A 7,596-nucleotide genomic window follows, 5' to 3' on the forward strand; every position below is an offset into this window, starting at 1 on the left:
TATTTTACTTGGATGGATGCGTAATGGTGCTGACGATAATCAGGCAGAAAGACACAATTAATATTAGACTTACTATATGTAACACCTCCCTCCCGCCCCCAAGAGAGATTCAGTAGCTACAATGTGTGCTCTGGTACTGTTTAGCTCACCTGTGATCTTCCAGGAGGTCTGAGGGCTCCGCTTGTTGTAATTGGGAGCGGCAACAGGGCAGGTTTTCTCCTGGTGCAGCGCCTCCATTCTATGAGGGTCCTGCCAGAGAAAGGATAGATCCCCACAGGCACCGTCTTCCCCCTGAATGACTCCAGGCTCAGACAGGGTACAATCAACCGTGTCTTTCTTGCATACACCGCATACCTCCATGCTTTCTCCTGAACCCTGGAGCAGACCCAAGGGGCTGGAGGCCCCAAGAGCCCCTCCTTAGCTTCCTTACCCCCTGATGGGGCAAGGGGAATCGACTCCCACTCCACTGAGGGAGGAAAGGAAGGCGCTCTCTCCCGGATAGCAGCCCCACTTGACTCCGCTCCTCAGTCCACACTTAGGCCGCGCTTATAGTGCCGGCAACAGCGACGCGTCAAAACAAATGTATTAACGCACGATCGTCGGAATCACTTCAATTTGATTTTTCGAGCGACCGCAGCGTGACGTCAGCATCCCCGTCGCCGTTACTATAAGCGCGGCCTTAGAGGGGGATATTTCCTGCAGGAACCCAAGGCCAGAGGAGTCCTCCTGACAGCTCAAATCTTTGACCATGTTGAGCAGCCATAATAGAATTCCCTGGATCAGGAAGCAAGACAAGTATAGGTCTCACTTGTTCAGTAACCACGTGTCTCTGTCACTCACCACATCCGGCTCCGCCCCATAGGCGGATCGTTAGATCCTCGACTCCTCCCTCTGATGGAATCAGGAGTGCCATCTTTTATACCTGGGGGAGGGGCTTGTAACCCTGCCCCATAACAGGTCAGGTCCAGGTACTGACAGGCATCACACCATTTTCATTTGACCCAGTCAGTACCCTCCCCAGGTGCGACACGCCAAACTGCCGGTAGGCCTGCACCTGGATAGGGTAAAATTGTAGCTATCCAGGCTGCAACTGCAGACTAGGCCCTGTGCAGGAGTTTAACCCCAACACTGCCTGTTACTATCAGGACTTATAATGTTGAGGCCAGTGGATAGGCAATAGCCAGGAGCACAAGGCTACATCTACATCATCATATTTTACTTTTCCTTATTCAGCAGTGGGGTTGAACAAGCAATACATGCACACATCTGAATAAATGAGCAATATTTTGCATACATCAGAACACCTTACAAACCACATATCAAATAATTGATGATACTCAGGTGACATGTTTTTAATTATAAATTAAAACATCTTCTAAGTTGCCATTTAAAATGCAATATACCATATAGTACCTCAATAGTTTCAAGGGACAAGTGTATACAGAAAAAGTAAGAGCTTGTAGACTGGCATATTCTACAAACTGATGGACTGGGGCCATCTCTTGCCTCCTTAAACAAGCATTGAACGTTTACCCTATAGTTTCTTAGGGCCATGAAACAAGAATAGTAAATGATGGGAAATAACTTGAGCAAAGGCATGATGACATGACAATGACGTCATGGGAGTCCATACAACTCACACCTATTTTTATTAACATGACACGTAGGAACCAAGGTAACATTACAGCCAACAGAGTGGCCGCATGTGATCCTAATATTTTAATTGAACGTAAAATCAGGCAGTAAACAAAATTAGTGAACACAACCAGGGAAATTCAAGTGCAAATAACATTTTTAAAAAGACATTTTAGTCAAATGATCAATATATATTTCTAGCGAATTCATCAATACAACCAGTGAAAGGAAATCCGTGAAAATCCGTGAACAAGTGATCATAATTTGTAAAATACAGCCGTAGGGAATAGTGCAGCTCCGTGGTAATAAGACTTTTTCCAATTGTCTCAAGTACACATAGAACACGGAATACAGAGCACAGATAGTCCTGGGGTACACAGTATATGTGGAACAGAGGAAGAGAATACAGTGCAGTAATGCAACATACAAGGCAATCTATGCCCTAATGAATGTGCACCATCCCACTCACGCGATGTAGGGATAACAAACCTCCACAGCCAGGCAATGGATTACGTTCTATACATTGGGAGCTTTATCTTTAGCCACCTGATCTAGTACTGATAATCCATTGCCTGGCTAAGGAGGTTAATTCCTCAACATGCTTGATTTATCTCTACATCACGTGAGGGACTGATTGAGCCTCCTGTGCCGAGGCATGGATATCCTGAAGACTTAACCTGTTGGTGGCCCTTGAGGGCTGGAGTACACCCCTGGCGTAGACTTTACGGGCTCACAATTTGCGTGGAATATAGGAAAACACTTTCTTCCCTTGGATGCAAACTGAAAGTTGAGTGATGCGTCAAAACAAACTTCTATACACATTTCTTTTAAAGTTGATCCATCTCCCCCAAAGGTTTCTATACCTGTGCCTTTGGTATATCTCTAAACTTCCCAACTTACTGTAGGTAACAAGGGAATGGCCCATATCCATATGGATCAAATGCCCGAGAGGTGCACGTCCTAGGTGCAATTCCCCCGGCGAAAGCCCACACCCCATGCACTGTACTAGAGAAAAAAAATCCAACTGGGGCATGTAACGATCGTGCTTGCCCCAAACTGGTACTGGACCACGGGGCTGAGGTGGGGATGTATGTGCACCGACCTTAGGCCACAGAGTCAGGTCCGGAGTGCGGATTCCATGGTCAGACATAGCTGGTTCAGGGTTGGAGAAAGCAGCATTAACGTTATCCAGGTTGGGGTCAAGACAGGCGGCATAGGAGCGATGGTCGCGGTCACAAGCTAGGGTCATCATCAGGAAATCTTCAGCAGGATGCTTCAGCAAGGAAAGCAGGAACTTCAGCAGAGCAGCTTCAGCATAGGTAAAGGACCCCTGAAAGGAGGACAGGGGTAGGACAGCACGAAGGCCTCTGCAAGGGAAATATGCAGCAGGCCACAGGAATTAGAAGCTTAGCACTGGGGAACCAGTGCTTAACACAGGAACAGAATGGCCAGACAGGCGTGCTTGTAGCAAGCACCATTACATCCAAACAGACTTGGATTATGCTTTGCCCCTTCCTGGGGGGAAGGGCTAACCCTAAATAGCATGGGCAGCCAATAGGGACAGAGCTGCATAGCAAGCAGCATGAAGGAGGCTGCAGAGTGAGTCTAGAACAGGTGATTATTGATTGCAGCAGCAGGGAGGGGTTGTCTGAAACTCCACAGCTCTGCAAGGATGAGTTCCAGCCAAAACCCAGGAGCGGATTCCTCACAGGGCATGTGTATCAAGGCAAAAGTGGAGCAATTCTGGGGCAGCGTAACTGCACCGTATGTATCAAAGGAAAAAGGCCCAGTATAATCAACAGGATTTTTTTCTTTGATACATATTTTTCAGCTTTTATTGCCCCAGAATTGCACTAGTTTTTGCCTTGAAACACATGCCCCATGGACTCTGTACCAGAGGTGGTTACCAGTGACCATGCTCTAATACAGGGGAATGTTCTGTATTAAGCAACCAAGAGGTGACAAATTACAATGACTAATATTTCGTCACTCTCCCGTTTTAATGCATAGTTTTTACCAGTTCTAATAAAATCAGGCCTCAATTATCTGAAGTCCCTGAGAGCTGTAAAAATGCCTGGCTTTGCTTCCCACTGCCCATCACGTATTAGATCTTAATTGGTTTTGATCTCTTTCCTTGGATCATTCTGATACTGTTTACAGTAGCTCAGTGTCCAGGGGAAAAAATGCTTCCTTTTCTATTCCTGTTTGATTGTGGCATTGGGGATTCTCTCCCCTGATATATGTACCATAGATACAACAGATTATACATACTGCAACAAGATATCCTCACGGAAAGAATGGAGCACAGCAATTGCAGTAAGAAGGGGGCTAGATACCGCTAATAAAAATCCTTTATTCCATGGTAGACATCATGGCATGGGATATGTTAAAAGTCTCGAACGCGTTTCGGGCCGTCGCCCTTTGTCAACGAGAATATTGAACAGACTGCGACTTTTAACATATCCCATGCCATGATGTCTACCATGGAATAAAGGATTTTTATTAGCGGTATCTAGCCCCCTTCTTACTGCAATTGCTGTGCTCCGTTCTTTCCGTGAGGATATCTTGTTGCTGCTTTTCCCAACGTGATGCACGCCGTGGGACTCACTACACAGGACTTCTCTCTACTGTGAGTACACCCATCCGTTTATTACGGTCTTGGTATTCATTCATTGTTGTCCTTTCTCCAGGGGGATACTACATATTGTGTTACTGGGAGGTCAGAGATTTTACTGACACTCACCAATATAACACAGTTCCCCCACATCTTAGGAGATACAAACAGAGACACCTTTACACATATGTTTGCAGAGAGTGGTGTTTCCCTGCTTTCCTCAATTAGAGGCATTATTCTAAATGGACATTTAAAGATTTCCTGCAGCTGAGTACGGTACACTGGGAACGCTGTATCCTAGTATCTACGATTATACATACTATACTGTCCCACGTTTGGTATTCACATATGGTTGCCAGGTGGATTCTTCAAAAATACTGGACACAATGATGAGGTGAAACGCGCTTGAGACACACACACACACACACACCTCTCCGCTCCATGCTGTTTCCTTCTCTCCTTGGCCCTGCCCCGAGGTTCCTGACACCTGCTCCTGATTGGCTGCATTTCCCAGCAGTTGCAAATCGGGATGGATGAAGCTGCCCAGCCCCCTTGCAACAGCCTTGCTCTCTCCCTGCTCTGGGAAATCCCGCAGCCCCACCAATCAGGTCAGGTCCCTCTGTCCAGAGAGGTAATACCGGACACATACTGTACATGCCCAGTATTACTTCTAATTTTTTACTGGACAGTGTCCAAATACAGGTCAGTCCAGTTCAATACTGGACACCTGGCAACCCTATCCCACACGAGGTTGCTGGTATCCATCTGTTCCCTGGATCGAGTGTTGCGGTGTATGCCGGGTTCCAAGTCGCATCCCCACCGCCAGCTATAGATTTTTGCCAGCACAGATACCTCACCTTTGGGACGATGACTCTATTTGGGCTGCTTTACGATATTGTATATGTGAGTTGTATATGATGTTTCCCCCCGGTGATCACGGGAGGTTATGGAGCAGCTGGAGGGATCAAATATTACATCGGGATTTGGGAGTCCTGGGGAACAGCGCGTGTGACTTTGTATTGTTTTTTTTTTTTTAGATTTTAAAGATATTATTTTCTGACACTTTGTTTCTGTATGAAATGTTTGCATCATTGGTAACAGGTAATGTGGTTTATTACAGAGATCCAGCACTCACCCAACGCATATCTAGTACTATCAAGAACGGTGTTATTCACAATAAATACCGCAGTGCTGCCTGGAACTATACAACCACATGGGTAAAAATTATCTATAGAAGGGAAAAATAGAGTCCCAGACCGTGAGCACTCTAAACTCACATTTATCAGTAGAAAAAGAGATCTAAATCCATCCGCCCTTCACCATCATAAAACCACAATATACATTGCCACTGACATTCTGTATACCCTAATGATATCTGACTGTACACTGTTGTAGACACAATGCATTAAATTATATATATGGATGTTTTTAACATGAGGATCAATACATTTCCTCATTGTACGTAATAGGTAACCCGGGTACCATAGTGTTCATACAAATGTATCTGCTGGCTCAACATGACCATGAGCAAACACAGTATACCTATTAAACTGAGGCTCCAAATTATATATACATATTTAATATAATAAAGTCCTCATAGATCAATCCTGCAGACCCAGTCAAATTCGATGACAGCCTGCGTCCAAATCCGCTCTGTCGGAGGCATGTTGGCTAGACGTGTGGATCCTGCATGTTCTTTGCCTTCCGGTTCCCGTAGGGTGCTTCTTTAATGACAACCACAGTTTAACAGGTTCTTATCCCTGTTTCAACAAAGCTGCCTCTAAATGGTCTGAGGAATCCAGCAGGGGCTGGTTACTTGCAGCCAGTCAATTAACCAGTCTCCACCTGGCTAATCAGAGCTGTAGAAAAGCCTCAGGTGGGAAACTGCTGTGAGAGACTCCTTAGCACACAACTGTGCTGACAAAGGAGAGAGAGTATTGAACACACAGGAGGGCTTTGTGCTGACAAGAGACTTCTTGGGAGCAAAAGGACTGCAACGCCTGCATCTGAAGTGAACCCGGAGAAACCGGAGACGCTGGACCAGCACAGTCAGATAAGACTTTCATATATACTGCTCCCTGATAAATTGTTATATGTTTTTGGGACTGGGAACTAGCATATACAGCCAGTCAAATAGCTAGGGCATGTACTGTTTATATAGTCTCCAAACTGGAGTAGGTGTTTGTTTCTTTGTTTTAAAATAAATGTTTAAATATCTGAATATATCCTGGCTTGATAGGGCATTTAGTTCATCTGCCCACCAATTAGGGATGTTATATCAATTATCCTATAGGAGGAGAGGTTATTGATAATATAGTGGGTATATAAAGACCCCTGTAACAGGTCACTGCTACTCCTGACGAAGCCATCATTCAGAACGGCGAAACGTGTAGAGCGCGACCTTACAATCGAGAGGGAGAGAGACTGCTGGGAATCCCATGACGTCATCTTCAAATCGGCTGCAATACCGGAAGTGACGTGTCGGCTCCAATACCGGAAGTAATGTGTCGGCTCCAGGCAGTGATGCACCATGGCGGCTTGAAGCAGCAAAGACGGCATGATGTAATGTTTTGATCACCAACGTTCTATGCTGTTATCCCATTGGGATCTTGTAAGCCTCCACTTTGATTGTTTTTGGATAAATTGTGTGATTTTACCTTGGCTCCGTGTGTGTCTCTCTCTTTAGAGATTACACCTCCTCCATATAGCCTCCATCTGTGGCCCTCTGGTCTGTTATTTTTCAGCTATAGAGGTGCTCTTTTGGGAGCTCCATTTGTTTCATATTGCTACAGTGTTGCACTGTGTATTTTATTTCTTTTAAGGTACCTAAGGTTCTTAAGGTTCTTCTTTGTCCTTGTTCGTGTGGACCTTGAAACAGTCCTTCTAAGGGTTTGAGTGTTTATCTGTTCCTTTTTATTTGCATGTGATTTCATTTTGCATTTTATTTTTTCTTCTGGTCTTTTGTTTACACATTATTAGTATTCACTTGCACTTTGCACTATGTTTAGTTGAAAATATATTGAGCGCCATCTAGTTTGTTTGCTGTATCTGTTTGTTTCTTTGTATCATGTTTTGCCTTAAACGGCGGTTTAAAGTGACAGATTAAATAAAGCCATGTTTAGTTTCCCCCAAATCGGTATCCCTGAGTGTTCCTCTGCACAGGTCTCTTACACGCAGGAATGTAAACTGAAGAAATATATCAATATGTAAAAATAAACATACTACAGTACACTGTATATTAAATAAATCAATCAAGACCAAGTTCTTCATTGAGACCATTGGGGGGAAAAGTGTGTTACGGGTAAATATCCATCGGTTATCTCGGCCTGCAATAAATGATGTTCATA

This window comes from Ascaphus truei, chromosome 4 (assembly GCF_040206685.1).
Source record: "Ascaphus truei isolate aAscTru1 chromosome 4, aAscTru1.hap1, whole genome shotgun sequence".
In the NCBI taxonomy this organism is placed as follows: domain Eukaryota; kingdom Metazoa; phylum Chordata; class Amphibia; order Anura; family Ascaphidae; genus Ascaphus; species Ascaphus truei.